Source organism: Hyla sarda, chromosome 7 (genome assembly GCF_029499605.1).
Source record: "Hyla sarda isolate aHylSar1 chromosome 7, aHylSar1.hap1, whole genome shotgun sequence".
NCBI classification, from domain to species: domain Eukaryota; kingdom Metazoa; phylum Chordata; class Amphibia; order Anura; family Hylidae; genus Hyla; species Hyla sarda.
In genome coordinates, this window is record NC_079195.1 from 175,770,121 (window position 1) to 175,788,370 (window position 18,250).

An 18,250-nucleotide genomic window follows, 5' to 3' on the forward strand; every position below is an offset into this window, starting at 1 on the left:
AGTAGTCTCCTGGGGGTTGTAGTTCACCCACACCTCTATTGTATCTCAGTAGTCTCCTGGGAGTTGTAGTTCACCAACACCTCTATTGTATCTCAGTAGTCTCCTGGGAGTTGTAGTTCACCAACACCTCTATTGTATCTCAGTAGTCTCCTGGGAGTTGTAGTTCACCAACACCTCTATTGTATCTCAGTAGTCTCCTGGGAGTTGTAGTTCACCAACACCTCTGGTGTATCTCAGTAGTCTCCTGGGAGTTGTAGTTCACCAACACCTCTATTGTATCTCTGTAGTTTCCTGGGGGTTGTAGTTCACCAACACCTCTATTGTATCTCTGTAGTCTCCTGGGAGTTGTATTTCACCAACACCTCTATTGTATCAGTAGTCTCCTGGGAGTTGTAGTTCACCAACACCTCTATTGTATCTCCGTAGTCTCCTGGGAGTTGTAGTTCACCAACTCCTCTATTGTATCAGTAGTCTCCTGGGGGTTGTAGTTCACCCACACCTCTATTGTATCTCTGTAGTCTCCTGGGAGTTGTAGTTCACCAACACCTCTATTGTATCAGTAGTCTCCGGGGGTTGTAGTTCACCAACACCTATATTGTATCTCAGTAGTCTCCTGGGCTTTGCAGTTCACCAACACCTCTATTGTATTTCTGTAGTCTCCTGGGGGTTGTAGTTCACCAACACCTCTATTGTATCTCTGTAGTCTCCTGGGAGTTGTAGTTCACCAACTCCTCTATTGTATCTCAGTGGTCTCCTGGGATTTGTAGTTCACCAACACCTCTATTGTATCTCAGTAGTCTCCTGGGATTTGTAGTTCACCAACACCTCCATTGTATCAGTAGTCTCGTGGGAGTTGTAGTTCACCAACACCTCTATTGTATCTCTGTAGTCTCCTGGGAGTTGTAGTTCACCAACTCCTCTATTGTATCTCAGTAGTCTCCTGGGATTTGTAGTTCACCAACACTTCTATTGTATCAGTAGTCTCGTGGGAGTTGTAGTTCACCAACACCTCTATTGTATCTCAGTAGTCTCCTGGGAGTTGTAGTTCACCAACACCTCTATTGTATCTCTGTAGTTTCCTGGGAGTTGTAGTTCACCAACACCTATATTGTATCTCAGTAGTCTCCTGGGAGTTGTAGTTCACCAACACCTCTATTGTATCTCTGTAGTTTCCTGGGAGTTGTAGTTCACCAACACCTCTATTGTATCTCTGTAGTCTCCTGGGATTTGCAGTTCACCAACACCTCTATTGTATCAGTAGTCTCCTGGGAGTTGTAGTTCACCAACACCTATATTGAATCTCTGTAGTCTCCTGGGAGTTGTAGTTCACCAACACCTCTATTGTATCTCAGTAGTCTCCTGGGAGTTGTAGTTCACCAACACCTCTATTGTATCTCAGTAGTCTCCTGGGATTTGCAGTTCACCAACACCTCTATTGTATCAGTAGTCTCCTGGGAGTTGTAGTTCACCAACACCTATATTGAATCTCTGTAGTCTCCTGGGAGTTGTAGTTCACCAACACCTCTATTGTATCTCAGTAGTCTCCTGGGAGTTGTAGTTCACCAACACCTCTATTGTATCTCAGTAGTCTCCTGGGAGTTGTAGTTCACCAACACCTCTATTGTATCTCAGTAGTCTCCTGGGAGTTGTAGTTCACCAACACCTCTATTGTATCTCTGTAGTCTCCTGGGGGTTGTAGTTCACCAACACCTCTATTGTATCTCAGTAGTCTCCTGGGAGTTGTAGTTCACCAACACCTCTATTGTATCTCAGTAGTCTCCTGGGAGTTGTAGTTCATCAACACCTCTATTGTATCTCAGTAGTCTCCTGGGAGTTGTAGTTCATCAACACCTCTATTGCATCTCTGTAGTCTCCTGGGAGTTGTAGTTCACCAACACCTCTATTGTATCTCAGTAGTCTCCTGGGAGTTGTAGTTCACCAACACCTCTATTGTATCTCTGTAGTTTCCTGGGGGTTGTAGTTCACCAACACCTATATTGTATCTCTGTAGTCTCCTGGGAGTTGTAGTTCACCAACACCTCTATTGTATCTCTGTAGTCTCCCGGGAGTTGTAGTTCACCAACACCTCTATTGTATCTCTGTAGTTTCCTGGGGGTTGTAGTTCACCAACACCTCTATTGTATCTCTGTAGTCTCCTGGGAGTTGTAGTTCATACACCAGTGTTTCCCAACCAGGGTGCCTCCAGATGTTGCAAAACTACTACTCCCAGCATTCCCTGGTTGGGAAACACTGGCATACACACACACACACATAACAGGGACTACAACTCCCAGCATGTCATTCAGTAGTCCCCCCCCCCCTCACACACAGAATCATCTCCAGTATGATATTTATTCCCTGTAGTCTTTACACCACCAGCCCGTGCAGTGTAATATGTCTCCTCCACACACACGTCCTCCCCTCCCCCCTCCCTCCCTGCTCAGTGGTTTGCTCTGTGTTTCCCCCGTGAAAACTTGAAACCTCCCGGTGATAAGTGAGGTCCTGTGTAGACAGAGCAGGGGAGGGGGGAGGAGCTGTGGACGTCCTCATTCTCCCCCTGCTTGAATCTCAGAAAGCACTCGCTTATGCACTGCTGGGAGGAAGAGATCTCCGTCCCCAAGATGGCGGCTGCAATGTAATGAATAGGGGACGGACGCAGGACTACTGGGCTATGCTGGCAACTCTAATATCTCAGAAATGGCTGCATATAGGTAAATACAACTAATTGACTGAATTGTATAACTTTTGTTTGGGGAACGTTTGGGCAGGGATTTTTGACCACTACAGTTGTCCTTTAAGGGGTTTAAATGAAAAATCTTCAATTTATTTGTATAAACAAAAATAAAATAAAGCTCAGGTATGATTAGTGAAATATATGTTTTATAGATTAGAATTGTTATTTTTTTACCCCATGTTTTTCAACAAATTAGGACTGCCCTAAGAGAAAATTACAAGTTGAACCTGATTTTATTTCAACCTAAAACCATACTGCGTTGATCCAGAGGAAGACAAAAACTCCCTACAAGGCTCATGCCAATTGCCCCATAACAGAGGGACATTTTCTTTCCAATATGATTAAATCCCTAAATCAAAATAAATCTAGTATCTATAACTTGGAATATTATATTTTTCCAGAAAAACATCCAGGCCCTCCTTCAACTTCTTTCAGCCAGACATCATAACATTATGTGGCAGAGTTCATTAGTCTCACTGCTCTTACAGTGAATAATCTCTGTCATTGATGATTTGGACACTTCCTTTTCTCTACATGTAGAGGATGCCCCCTTGTCTTGGTTACCGGCTTAGGTATAAAAATAAAAAAAATCACTAAAAAGATTTCTGTACTGTCCATTCATATATCTGTACATTGTGATCAAATTGCCCCAAAGACGTTTTTTTATCCAAACTAATTAACCCCAAGCTTGATAACCTGTCTTGCCATTAAAGTTACTGTTGCAAATATGACCTGTTTTGTCTGGTTGTACGCCACAAATTGTGTCTGCACCAGCATTTGCGTCAAAAATAAAAAGACTCGACAAACACTCCGTTTTACTAAGAAAACCAGAAAAAGGGGAGTGGCCACTGGGGAAATAGGTTATGGCTACTGAAAAGGGGCTGTGTCCCCAACATCTTCTAAAATCCCAACATATTTACTAATGTTTCCACAGAAAATGTGGTGGATTTGAGCTCTAGAAAATGTGTAAAAAGAGCAAAACATAGGGAAAAGTGCAAAACGTAGGGAAGCATTAGTAAATACTGTAAAAAAAATAAATAAATCTGTTGGGAAAACCTCCCACAAAACAAAAAAGAAAACTACACTTCACTCTTAGTAAATCAGTGCCCTTATGTTCCTGTACTCTGGTAGCTCAGTGTTAAAGGGGTTATCCACCATAAGGAGATTTTAGTACTTACCTGGCAGACAGTACTGGACATGCTTAGGAAGGATTTGCTCTTGTTTTCAAGCTAAACAACTATGTTCTAAGTCAACCATAATTCTAAGGCTATCTTTTTGTGAACTGGCTATTTCCTGTTGAAATTCCCTCCCTTGAAATATAAACTTCCTTGTTATGTAAATGTAAGGTCACTTTTCTACCTCCTACACATGAGTCAACCCACCCATTGAAATACACCTGTGATCCCTTCAATGCAATAGACCAGTGTTTTCTAATCAGGGTGCCTTAAGCTGTTGCAAACCCACAATTTACTGCAGAATGATCTCCCTCCCACCCAGCTGTCACTCGACCCATTGAAACACAGACAGGCTCCCTTTGAACACCTGACTAGTGATGTAATGTCTCGGACCACACTGCAACCTGGGAAAACCTGAGATTACATTTTGTATGCTGTTAAAAATAAACATTGGGTTATGAAAATCATGGAATACCCCTTTAACATAGGGACAGTGAGCCAGATGACAATGAATAAAAGTATAATTAAGAAGGATTGAAACATTATAGTACCAGCAAATTAAACATATGCCTGGGAAGCCGACATATGTATGTTAGTACTAAGCTAAACAGCAAAGCAAATGAACAATCTTATTTATCCCTAACCAGAAGAACTAACAAAATATATAAAGGTGATAGGTACATAAAGTCAATTTCATTCAGGAGACCAGCCTTTTGTTTTTCCAAAAAGAATAAAAATAAAGCGTCAAGAACCAGTCACCCAGGTAGTAACTAATGCAAGGTAGTTAACCCCTTAAGGACGGAGCCCATTTTCACCTCTAGGACGAAGCCCTTTTTTGCAAATCTGACCACTGTCACTTTAAACATTAATAACTCTGGAATGCTTTTAGTTATCATTCTGATTCTGAGATTGTTTTTTCATGACATATTCTACTTTAACATAGTGGTAAATTTTTGTGGAAACTTGCATCCTTTCTTGGTGAAAAATCCCAAAATTTGATGAAAAAATGTAAAATTTTGCATTTTTCTAACTTTGAAGCTCTCTGCTTATAAGGAAAATGGATATTCCCCAAAATTTTTTTTTGGATTCACATATAAAATATGTCTACTTTATGATTGCATCATAAAATTAACGAGTTTTTACTTTTGGAAGACACCAGAGGGCTTCACAGTTCAGCAGCAATTTTCCAATTTTTCACAAAATTTTCAAACTCGCAATTTTTCAGGGACCAGTTCAGGTTTGAAGTGGATTTGAAGGGTCTTCATATTAGAAATACCCCATAAATGACCCCATTATAAAAACTGCACCCCCCAAAGTATTCAAAATGACATTCAGTACATGTTTTAACCCTTTAGGTGTTTCACAGGAATAGCAGCAAAGTGAAGGAGAAAATTCAAAATCTTCATTTTTTACACTCGCATGTTCTTGTAGACCCAATTTTTGAATTTTTACAAGGGGTAAAAGGAGAAAATGTATACTTATATTTGTAGCCCAATTTCTCTCGAGTAAGCACATACCTCATATGTCTATGTAAAGTGTTCGGCGGGCGCAGTAGAGGGCTCAGAAGCGAAGGAGCGACAAGGGGATTTTAGAGAGTACGTTTTTCTGAAATTGTTTTTGGGGGGGGCATGTCGCATTTAGGAAGCCCCTATGGTGCCAGAACAGCAAAAAAAAAAAAAACACATGGCATACCATTATGGAAACTAGACCCCTTGAGGAACATAACAAGGAATAAAGGGAGCCTTAATACCCCACAGGTGTTTCACGACTTTTGCATATGTAAAAAAAAAAAAAAAATTCACTAAAATGTTGGTTTTCCCCCAAATTTCACATTTTTTAAAGGGTTAATAGCAGAAAAGGCCCCACAAAATGTGTAACCCCATCTCTTCTGAGTATGGAGGTACCCCATAAGTGGACCTGAAGTGCACTGCGGGCGAACTACAATGCTCAGAAGAGAAGGCGTCATATTTGGCTTTTTGAGAGCAAATTTTGCGCGGGGGGCATGTCGAATTTAGGAAGCCCCAATGGTGCCAGAGCAGCAAAATAACCCCCACATGGCATACCATTTTGGAAACTAGACCCCTCACAGAATATAATGAGGGGTACAGTGAGCATTTACCCCCCCACTGGTGTCTGACAGATCTTTGGAACAGTGGGCTGTGCAAAATTTTTCATTTTCACGGACCACTGTTCCAAAGATCCGTCAGACACCTGTGGGGTGTAAATTCTCGCTGCACCCCTTATTACATTCCTTGAGGGGTGTAGTTTCCAAAATGGGGTCACATGTGGGTGTTTTTTTTTTTTGCGTTTGTCAGAACCGCTGTAACAATCAGCCACCCCTGTGCAAATCACCTCAAATGTACATGGTGCACTCTCCCTTCTGGGCCTTGTTGTGCGCCCCCAGAGCACTTTGCGCCCACATATGGGGTATCTCCGTACTCGGGAGAAATTGCATTAAAAATTTTGGGGGGCGTTTTTCCCTTTTACCTCTTGTGAAAATGAAAAGTATAGGGCAACACCAGCATGTTAGTGTAAAAATAATTTTTTTACACTAACATGCTGGTGTAGACCCCAACTGTTCCTTTTCATAAGGGGTAAAAGGAGAAAAAGCCCCCCAAAATTTGTTAGGTAATTTCTCCCGAGTACGGCGATACCCCATATGTGACCCTATTATGTTGCCTTGAAATACGACAGGGCTCCAAAGTGAGAGCGCCATGCGCATTTGAGGCCTGAATTAGGGACTTGCATAGGGGTGGACATAGGGGTATTCTATGCCAGTGATTCCCAAACAGGGTGCCTCCAGCTGTTGCTAAACTCCCAGCATGCCTGGACAGTCAATTGCTGTCCAGAAATGCTGGGAGTTTTTGTTTTGCAACAGCTGGAGGCTCCATCTTAGAAACACTGCCATACAATACGTTTTTCATTTTTATTGGGGAAGGGGGTGGTGGGGGGGCAGTGTACGTGTGTATATGTAGTGTTTTACTCTTTATTTTATGTTAGTGTAGTGTAGTGTTTTTAGGTTACATTCACACTGGTGGCGGATTACACTGAGTCTCCCGCTAGGAGTTTCGAGCTGCGTCGAAAAATTTCCCGCAGCTCAAATTTGTAGCGGGGAACTCGCTGTAATCTGCCGCCAGTGTGAATGTAGCCTGTACATTCACACGGGAGGGGGGTCAAAACTACAACTCCCAGCATGCACTGACAGACCATGCATGCTGGGAGTTGTAGTTTTGCAACAGCTGGAGGCACACTGGCTGGAAAACCTTGAGTTAGGTTATATGACCTAACTCAGTATTTTCCAACCAGTGTGCCTCCAGCTGTTGCAAAACTACAACTCCCAGCATGTACTGATTGCGGAAGGGCATGCTGGGAGATGTAGTTATGCAATGGCTGGAGGGACGCAAGTACAACTCCCAGCATGCCAAGACAGCCTTATGCTGTTCCTGAATGCTGGGAGTTGTAGTTTTGCAAGATTTAGAGGGGTTCAAGTTGTACATTACTGTCCAGTGGTCTCAAAACTGTGGCCCTCCAGATGTTGCAAAACTACAACTCGCAGCATGCCCAGACAGCAAACTGCTGTCTGGGCATGCTGAGAGTTGTAGTTTTGCAACATCTGGAGGGCTACAGTTTGAGACCACTTAGTGATCTACAACCTGAACCCCTCTAAATATTGCAAAACTACAAGTCCCAGCATGCCCACACAGCAAACAGCTGTCTGGGCATGCTGGGAGTTGTAGTTTTGCAACATCTGGAGGGCCACGGTTTAGAGACCACTGTAAACTGTGGCCCTCCAGATGTTGCTAGCAGGACCCGGAAGCCGCCGCCGCCGCCGCACGTGGGGGATCCCCGCATGGAGGATCGCGCTCCGGGATCCAGGTAGGGACCTTCGGCGCCGACCATCCCTGGACGGTTCCCCCGTTTTGCCCGGACACCGATAGGTGGGCAAAGCGGGGGAACCGAACTTTAACCCCCCCTCCCCCGGTCTGCTATCGGTAGGTCGCTCGGCCGACCAATAGCAGGGATAGGAGGGGTGGCACCCCTGCCACCAAACTCCTATCACTTTAGGGGGATCGAGGGTGTCTCGAACACCCCCGATCCCTCTTATTTTCCGGGTCACCGGGTCACCAGTGACCCGTATGACCCGGAATCGTGCAGATCGCAGGTCTGAATTGACCTGCGATTTGCGCGCATCGCGGTTATGGGGGGGGGGTCTCAGGACCCCCCTTGGCGATGTGCTGGGATGCCTGCTGTTAGATAACAGCAGTCATCCCGGTCCGATCACCACTACCGGTGACGCGGCGCTCCCGGAACCCCGCGACGTATATGTACGTCGCCGCGCGCCAAGTGACACTTCGCGGCGCCGTACATGTACGTCGCTCCTCGTGAAGGGGTTAAAGGAAGAATGGGGTGGATATACAGTATCTCACATAAGTCCACCCCTCACATTTTTGTGAATATTTTATAATATCTTTTCATGTGATAACACTGAAGAAATGACCCTCTGCTACTATGTGACCAGTATTGTCAGTAAAGAGAGCAATAAAACCAAATTGAAGACACATGCTCCCTATTTACACCTGAGATGTTATAATACTGAGTCACATGACACTGGGGAAGGAAAATGGCTAATTGAGCCAAATTTAAATATTCCTAGGCGGCACACAAAGGGTTAATATCTCTCTTTTCTCCTACTGGACAGAAGAATATTATCATAATGGGATTAATTAACTACAAATAAAGTAATCAACCAATCCAGGCACCTGCCCAGCAACCTGATATCCTATAAAAAACCCACAGACAGAGAAGACACGTTTTTTTTTTCTTCTGTCCTATGAACATTATGTTTTTATTTTTTAGGTACAGCCCTTCATCGGGTTAAATTTCTCCGCTGGCTCTACCTGAGTGTCTCAGGCCTCCAGCGTGAACTGCGGCCCATGCTTCTTCCCCAGAGTTCTGGGGATCGCATGTGAGGGATAGCGGGGCATTGGGGGAACGCTGCCTGGGAGAGTCTTTCTGTATCGGGACCCCTGCGGTAGCGTTTACCTTGCGGTTCGCTTCCCTGCCTCGGCCTCCATTCCACGGAGTCTCTGGCGCGCCGCGACTAGCGCTGCGGACCTCCCGGGACCCTTCATGTAAAGGGATGCTATCCCTCTATGTTTTTCGGCCGGTTTCCGTTTCCGGTAAAGCCGGGATTTCGCTTATTTAAGCAGAGCTGTTCCAGTTATCGGTCCAGCCTCTGCCGGGTGCGCGACTCTGCCAGCATACAGGTATGTCCTATGAAGAGGGTTAGCCTGTTCCCTAGGAAAATTGTTAGGTTTATGCCTACTGTTACGCTAACTTAGCCTGTTCATTATGTTATGGGTTTTCCCATCCCTTAATGCTTCTTCTCCCCTGTGTGCCTATATTATAATTTCATAAATCACTTCTTGATATAGCTGTTTATGATATTTCAGGAGGGATAGGCCTCAGGAATCCCATTCCTGTAAGAAAAGGAGGAGCATCACAGGATGTGCATTCAGTGCAGCCAACCATTACCAGATGACTACTCTCCTGACCTATGTTCAGCTTGTTCTGAGTATGCTCCAGCCTCCAGTGCCTTCCAATCTGAAGCTAAACAACTTTTTGGATGGTTTAGATCTAGTCTACAATCCGTTTTGTCTGACATCTCTAGTCACAAAACTTCTAAATCCTTCAAAACCGCGGCAAAAGCCCCTTTGTCACCTGTATCCTGGTCCTAGTCTTCTTCTGAGTCTGATGGTGAATGGTGAATGGATTCATCCTCTTCTCAGGAACTAGCAGAGGTTGGCACTCTGGAGGATTATTACCTCTTTGAGAAAGAGAAAATGAATTCTTTAATGAAAACTGTAAAAAAGACTGTTGAAGGTGCCCCTTCTGATGAGAATTTACCTAAAAAAGAAGCTCTTTTTTATTTTCCACAGGCCAGTGCTTCTGTTTTTCCATGTCAACCGTTGTTGGATCCCTTGATTAAAGCCGAATGGCAGAAGCCTGAAAGAAATCGGATTTGGGATCCAGATTTAAGGTGACATATAAAATGGATTCTAAAAGCATGGAGTCTTGGGAGTCTCTCCCTAAGATTGATTTAGCTGTGGCTAGATTATCTAAAAAGTCTATATTTCCCTCTGATGAATCCTCCTTACTAAAAGACCATATGGATAGGAGAGCGGAGGGATCTCTCAAGAGGATTTATTCCTCAGCTAGCTGCTTCAGCCTGCAAGGCATCCCTAGCCTCTACATCTGTGGGTCGTGCTTTGCGTATATGGCTGTCTCAGATTACTCGAGACTTGTTCCATAGAGGAAATTTTACATGACTTACCCAAAATGAAGTTAGCTGCAGATTTTTTTGCAGACTTCCCTCTGCATGTTATATGGCTAAATTCTAAAATTCTTGCCAGTTCTACTGCAGCTAGAAGGGCTCTCTGGCTGAAAGAATGGTCAGGGGACGTCCCTGCCAAGAACCATTTTTGCTCTTTACCCTTCGAGGGTAGTGAACTTTTTGGGCCCCAGCTAAATCCTATCCTTGAAGGCATGAGCAGTAAGAAAAGGGTATTTTTTTCCTCCCCACCTATTAAGCCCTCTAACCGTAATAGGAGGAGACAGTTTCGTTACTCCCCTGCTCATAGGAGGTTTGTTGTCCAAAGGGGTAGACAAAGATGTCAAAATCGTCAGCAGTCTTCTTCTTATAAGAAGAAATCTCCCCAAGGGGGGGAAAAGAGCAAAGGTTTTTGACGCCAGCTCCTGGTTACCCCGAGTCGGCGCCAGGCTCTCCCATTTTGCCTATCTATGGTGTCTAACATCCTCAGACTCGTGGGTAAACTCAATAGTATTCAGGGGTTACGCAATAGAATTTTTAAAAAACCCTCCAAACAAATTCTTTATCAACAGAATCAATCAACATACCCTTCCTTTGATTGCAGAGTTTCTTCAAAAAGGAGCATTAGAACCTGTCCCATATCATCAGAAAGGTTTTGCCGTGTACTCCAGGGTCTTCGCAGTCCCCAAGAAAGGAGGATCCTGGAGACTCGTCATAGACCTCACCTTCCTAAACAGGTACAGTGTCAAAAGACGGTTCAAGATGGAAACCATAATATCTGTACTAGCACTTATTGAGGAAGGAGATCTTATGGCAACCATCGACATGAAAGATGCGTACCTTCATGTCCCAATTTTGAAGTCTCACAGGAGATTTCTCAGATTGGCAGTAAACAACAACCATCAAGTCCTGCATTATCAATTCACGTGCCTTCCCTTAGGCCTGTCATCAGTGCCACTGTCACGATGCCGGCTGGCAGGAGGTGGATCCTCTGTGCCAGAGAGGGATTGGCGTGGACCGTGCTAGTGGACCGGTTCTAAGTCACTACAGGTTTTCACCAGAGCCCGCCGCAAAGCGGGATGGTCTTGCTGCGGCGGTAGTGACCAGGTCGTATCCACTAGCAACGGCTCAACCTCTCTGACTGCTGAAGATAGGCGCGGTACAAGGGAGTAGACAGAAGCAAGGTCGGACGTAGCAGAAGGTCGGGGCAGGCAGCAAGGATCGTAGTCAGGGGCAACGGCAGGAGGTCTGGAACACAGGCTAGGAACAAACAAGGGAACGCTTTCACTAGGCACAAGGGCAACAAGATCCGGCGAGGGAGTGCAGGGGAAGTGAGGTATATATAAGGAGTGCACAGGTGAACACACTAATTAGAACCACTGCGCCAATCAGCGGCGCAGTGGCCCTTTAAATCGCAGAGACCCGGCGCGCGCGCGCCCTAGGGAGCGGGGCCGCGCGCGCCGGGACAGGACCGACGGAGAGCGAGTCAGGTACGGGAGCCGGGGTGCGCATCGCGAGCGGGCGCCACCCGCATCGCGAATCGCATCCCGGCTGGAGGCGGTACCGCAGCGCACCCGGTCAGTGGATCTGACCGGGGCGCTGCAGCAACGAGGATGAGGCGAGCGCTCCGGGGAGGAACGGGGACCCGGAGCGCTCGGCGTAACAGTACCCCCCCCCTTGGGTCTCCCCCTCTTCTTGGGGCCAAAGAACCTGAGGACCAAAAACTCAATTTTTTCGTGATGAGGTCCGATGCACATTAGGAGGGGTTCCGTGCGGTAACGCACGGCAAAGTCCAATCTTTCATTGTTAACACAATTGATGTAGAGGGGTCTGGCGAGACTGGTCACAGGGACGTTGAACCTGTTGATAAGAGAGGCCAAAAAAAAATTTCCTGCAGATCCGGAATCCAAGAAGGCCATAGTAGAGAAGGAGAAGATAGAGGCAGATATCCGCACAGGCACAGTAAGGCGTGGAGAAGCAGAGTTGACATCAAGAACTGTGTCACCTTTGTGCGGAGTCAGCGTACGTCTTTCCAGGCGGGGAGGACGGATAGGACAATCCTTCAGGAAGTGTTCGGTACCGGCATAGTACAGGCAAAGATTCTCCATGCGGCGTCGTGTCCTCTCTTGAGGTGTCAAGCGAGACCGGTCAACTTGCATAGCCTCCACGGCGGGAGGCACAGGAACGGATTGCAGAGGACCAGAGGAGAGAGGAGCCGGGGGGAAAAAACGCCACGTGCGAACAAAGTCCATATCCAGGCGGAGCTCCAGACGCCATCCGGAAGAACGCATGTCAATGCGAGTGGCAAGATGAATGAGTTCATGTAGGTTAGCAGGAGTTTCTCGTGCGGCCAGAACATCTTTAATGTTGCTGGATAGGCCTTTTTTAAAGGTCGCGCAGAGAACCTCACTATTCCAGGACAACTCGGAAGCAAGAGCACGGAACTGAATGGCGTACTCGCCAACGGAAGAAACACCCTGGGCCAGGTTCAGCAGGGCAGTCTCGGCAGAAGAAGCTCGGGCAGGCTCCTCGAAGACACCACGGACCTCAGCGAAGAAGGACTGGACTGTGACTGTGGCAGAATCATTGTGGTCGCAGAGCGGTGTGGCCCAAGACAAGGCCTTTCCAGAAAGGAGACCACGGCAGAGTCTAGAGTCCCCATCAAATTTGTCCGGCAGGGACAAGCAGGGGTTAGGAGCGGCCGGACGCTGCGGAGGAGTTGCAGGAGCCGGCGGAGGAGATGGTTGTTGCAGTTGCAGCTGCTGTGTCAGTGACAGCAGCTGCTGTAACTGTGACTTCAGTTGCTGTGTCACGGTGGACAAGTATGCCAGCTGGTGATTTTGTTGGGTGATCATCGTGGAAATGTCGGCAAGACTTGACAGCGGCACCTCAGCGGAATCCATGGCCGGATCTACTGTCACGATGCCGGCTGGCAGGAGGTGGATCCTCTGTGCCAGAGAGGGATTGGCGTGGACCGTGCTAGTGGACCGGTTCTGAGTCACTACAGGTTTTCACCAGAGCCCGCCGCAAAGCGGGATGGTCTTGCTGCGGCGGTAGTGACCAGGTCGTATCCACTAGCAACGGCTCAACCTCTCTGACTGCTGAAGATAGGCGCGGTACAAGGGAGTAGACAGAAGCAAGGTCGGACGTAGCAGAAGGTCGGGGCAGGCAGCAAGGATCGTAGTCAGGGGCAACGGCAGGAGGTCTGGAACACAGGCTAGGAACAAACAAGGGAACGCTTTCACTAGGCACAAGGGCAACAAGATCCGGCGAGGGAGTGCAGGGGAAGTGAGGTATATATAAGGAGTGCACAGGTGAACACACTAATTAGAACCACTGCGCCAATCAGCGGCGCAGTGGCCCTTTAAATCCCAGAGACCCGGCGCGCGCGCGCCCTAGGGAGCGGGGCCGCGCGCGCCGGGACAGGACCGACGGAGAGCGAGTCAGGTACGGGAGCCGGGGTGCGCATCGCGAGCGGGCGCCACCCGCATCGCGAATCGCATCCCGGCTGGAGGCGGTACCGCAGCGCACCCGGTCAGTGGATCTGACCGGGGCGCTGCAGCAACGAGGATGAGGCGAGCGCTCCGGGGAGGAACGGGGACCCGGAGCGCTCGGCGTAACAGCCACGTGTTTTCACCAAAGTTGCTGTTGTTCTGGCCGCACATCTTCGTCTCCAAGGAGTGAATCTTATCCCCTACTTGAACGATTGGCTAATTCTAGCCCACTTCGAGGAAACTCTGGTCAATCACCTATATATCACCATTGCAGTTCTTCAGGATCATGGCTTCATCATCAACTTTCAGAAATCTCAGCTGACTCCGACCTCGGTAGGGAGGTTTCTGGGCTTCAGGATCAACTCAACGGACATGAAGCTGTTTCTGTCAGAAGACAGACTCTTCAAGCTCAAGTCACAGGTAAACTGTCTGTTGTCGGTCCGTTCCGCTATGAGCGTATTAGGCTTAATGACGTCTGCTCTAGATGCAGTGCCATGGGGAGGGCGCACATGAGGCCCCTCCAGCTTGACATTTTGAACCAGTGGAACAGGAGACCCTGGGGCCTAGACAGGCTTATGTCACTTTCTAGTCCTACGGTCCAGGATCTAGCCTTGTGGTTGCGTCCCGATAAGATAGAAGTGGGCAGATCTTTACGAGCAGTTCCTCAGGTTTTCCTTACCACAGATGCCTCTGCCAGCGGTTGGGGAGCACATCTTGGGTTCCATTGGGTTCAAGGCACTTGGAGTAAGTCAGAGGCAGCTCTGTTTTCCAATCTTAAAGAGCTTAGAGCAATACGTCTTGCCTTAATTCATTTCTCTTCTCTGTTACAGGGCCGTCGACTCCTGGTGCAGTCAGACAATTTGCCGTCGTTTTTTTACCTGAACAAACAGGGCGGAACAAAGTCACCTCAAATGATGGAGGAGTGTCGCCCTCTCATGATCTGGGCAGAGGATCATCTTGCGGACCTTCATGCAGTCCACATCAGGGGCTCTCTGAACTCTCAGGTGGACTTCCTGAGCAGGAAAAAATTCATCCCTTCAGAGTGGAGTCTCAATTCCAGAATTTTTCGTCAGCTAGTTCCAAAATTTGGCCAGCCAGAGATGGACGTTATGGCCACTCTAGCCAACAGGAAGATTCAGTCATTCTGCTCCATCTATCACAGAGACCACCCCGACCAGCTGGATGGTCTCTCCTTTCCGGGGAACAATAGGTTCCTGTACGCATTTCCTCCAGTCCCCCTTATTCCCAGAATGCTGACAAAGATCAAGGAAGAACATGCGGTAGTCCTAGAAATCCTTCAATTCTGGCCCAGGAGGGCTTGGTTCCAGCTCGCGTGGAAGCTTTCGAAAGGCTGTCTTTGGGAGCTTCCCCTCATTCCGGACTTGCTATTTCAGGAAGACCTCTGCCATCCAGCTATTCACAAGCTGAAGCTGACAGCCTTTCAGGTTGAGACTTAGCGCGCAAGGCTTCTCTGAAGATGTGATATCTCTCCTTGCAGCCTCTAGAAAATCATCCACCCTCAAGGTCTACTCCAGAATTATGAATTTATTCAATTCTTGGTGTCTGACTCATCATGTTGATTCCCCTTCCTTATCTCATGTGTTGGATTTTTTGAAGGACGGTTTCAATAAAGGCCTCAAGCCAAATACTTTACGGGTACATTTTTTGGCAATTAACAACTTTTTTCAAGGTTCTTTCTCAGATAATGCCCTCGTTTCTAGATTTTTCAAGGCGGTCTCCAATCTCAGACCTTCAGTGGCACCTCCAGTTCCCTCCTGGGACTTACCATCAGTCCTTCAATCACTAACCAGTCATCCTTTTGAACCTCTGGCAGATGCAGACATCAAGTTTGTCTCCTGGAAAATCCTGTTTTTGTGGCCATTTCCTCAGCTAAGAGGGTCTCTGGGCTTCAAGCTTTATCCATACTTCCTCCATACATAAAGGTTCATGATGATTGTTTAATTTTACGGCTGAATCCTGTATTCAGACCTAAAGTATGCACGGTCTCCAACCTTGTTCAAGAAATTTTCCTTCCTGACTTCTATCCTAACCCTGAAGATGAAGTTCAATCCTCTCTTCACACATTGGACGTGAAAAGGTCGGTTCTATGCTATCTTAATAGAAACCAGGATTTCAGAAGCTCAGAAACTCGTTTTCTACAATTCCTGGGTCCAAATAAGGGCAAACCAGCTTCCAAGTCTTCATTGGCAAGATGGATTAAGGATCTAATTTGTCTCTGTTAGTCTCTACGAGGTGAAGAAGCTCCTATTGGTGTCCGTGCTCACTCCACCCGGGCGATGTATACATCCTGGGCGAACCTAGCCCAGGTATCTCTTGACCAAATATGTTGAGCAGCAACTTGGTCATCTCCAGACACTTTCATTAACCACTACAAGTTGTATCTCGCAGCAGGCAGGGAAGCGTCCTTCGGCAGACAAGTGCTGGAAAGAAATAGCAACCTCTTTACCCCCACCCCCCTTTGATTTACTGCTTTGTATATCCCTTTGTGTGCCGCCCAGGGACGATATGGAAGGTTAAAATTTACTTACCAAAATGTATTCTTTCCATGAGTCCCGAGGTGGCACAGATACCCACCCTATTAAATTTTATTTTGCTGCATATTACACGTGTCTTCTCTGTCTGTGTTTTTTTTATTTTTTTTATAGGATATCAGGTTGCTGGGCAGGTGCCTGGATTGGTTGATTACTTTATTAGTAGTTAATTAATCCCATTATGATAATATTCTTCTGTCCAGTAGGAGAAAAGAGAGATATTAACCCTTTGTGTGTTGCCTCGGGCAAGTAAATTTTAACCTTTCCACTTAGGGGTGTACTCACTTTTGTTGCCAAGGTTTAGACATTAATGGCTGTGTGTTGAGTTATTTGGAGGGGACACAACATTTGTTGTAAAGGCTGTGCACAATACTTTACATTGTAGCAGAGGGTCATTTTGTCAGTGTTGTCACATGAAAAGATAAAATAATCACTTATGGGACATACAGTGTATTTCTGGGCCAGGTCATGTATTAACTTTGGTTATTGATTCTATATACCGTATATACTCGAGTATAAGCCGACCCGAGTATAAGCCGAGGCCCCTGATTTCACCCCAAAATCCCAGGAAAAGTTATTGACTCGAGTATAAACCTAGGGTGGGAAATACATCATCCCCCCCTGTCATCATCCAGACCCCCGTCATTAACATCCTCATCATTATCACCCTGTCATCATCCAGACCCTCATCATCATCACCTGTCATCATCCCCTTGTCATTATCCCACACCCCCCCTTCATCATCCTCTTGTCATCATCCTCTTGTGAACTATCCGCCCTCAGTGGTCTTCAACCTGCGGACCTCCAGAGGTTTCAAAACTACAACTCCCAGCAAGCCTGGGCAGCCATCAGCTGTCCGGGCTTGCTGGGAGTTGTAGTTTTGAAACCTCTGGAGGTCCGCAAGTTGAAGACCACTGCGGCCTTCGACATCATCCAGCCCCCTCTCACCCCCTTTAGTTCTGTACAGTACTCGCCTCCGCTCGGCGCTGGTCCGGTGCTGCAGGACTGTCCGGTGAGGAGGTCGTCCGGTGGGATAGTGGTTCCGGGCGGCTATCTTCACCGCGCTTCGGGCCCAGAATAGAGGCGTTGCCTTGACGATGACGCAGAAGGACGTTGGTAATGAACGTACCTCTGCGTCGTCGTCAAGGCAACGTGACTATTCTGGGGGAGGGCCCGAAGTGCTTAGAAGAGGCGCCCCCGGTGAAAATAGCAGCCCGGAACCACTATCCCACCGGACGACCTCCTCACCGGACAGTCCTGCAGCACCGGACCAGCGCCGAGCGGAGGCGAGTACTGTACAGAACTAAAGGGGGTGAGAGGGGGCTGCATGATGTCGAAGGCCGCAGTGGTCTTCAACCTACGGACCTCCAGAGGTTTCAAAACTACAACTCCCAGCAAGCCCGGACAGCCGATGGCTCCCCGGGCTTGCTGGGAGTTGTAGTTTTGAAACCTCTGGAGGTCCACAGGTTGAAGACCACTGCGTGTGGAGAGTTCACTCGAGTAGAAGCCGAGGGGGGTGTTTTCAGCACGAAAAATCGTGCAGAAAAACTCGGCTTATACTCGAGTATATACGGTAAACTGTTTTTATCAAAGTTTTTAAGCATTCCAAACTAATGGTATGCTACAACTATAAAATAAAAAGCCACACATTTATCAAAAAAAAAGAATACAACTGTAATATTTATTTGGTTGACATTTCACCATTGACATTTTGTTTTGCTGTTCTGATGCAAAATGGTTTTATCTACAGCACTCTCTGTAGTTTCAGTGCATATTTCTTGGTTTTGAATCCATTATTGTACCTTTCTGCTGTTGCCTTATCCAGAATAAAAAAAAAAACTGTTTTCAGGTTGTGTGTGGTATTACAACCTTGCTCCATTTACTTCGATTGAACTGAGCTGTAATACCACAAGATTCGAATGAACAGTTCTTACAGAAACTTGGGAAAAGGGGCATTTTTAGAC

General features: G+C 46.9%; 1 protein-coding gene across 1 annotated transcript in view; it reads left to right on the forward strand.

The window, feature by feature from the left end:
- Nucleotides 1–2,674: 2,674 nt before the first annotated feature.
- The window catches only part of LOC130282749 (peptidyl-prolyl cis-trans isomerase F, mitochondrial), a 63,105-nt gene continuing 47,529 nt past the window's right edge, over nt 2,675–18,250 (forward strand). Inside the window, exon 1 of the mRNA XM_056531370.1 lies at nt 2,675–2,711. The gene's annotated coding sequence lies outside the window, so the exon portion shown is untranslated. The remainder of the gene's footprint in view (nt 2,712–18,250) is intronic.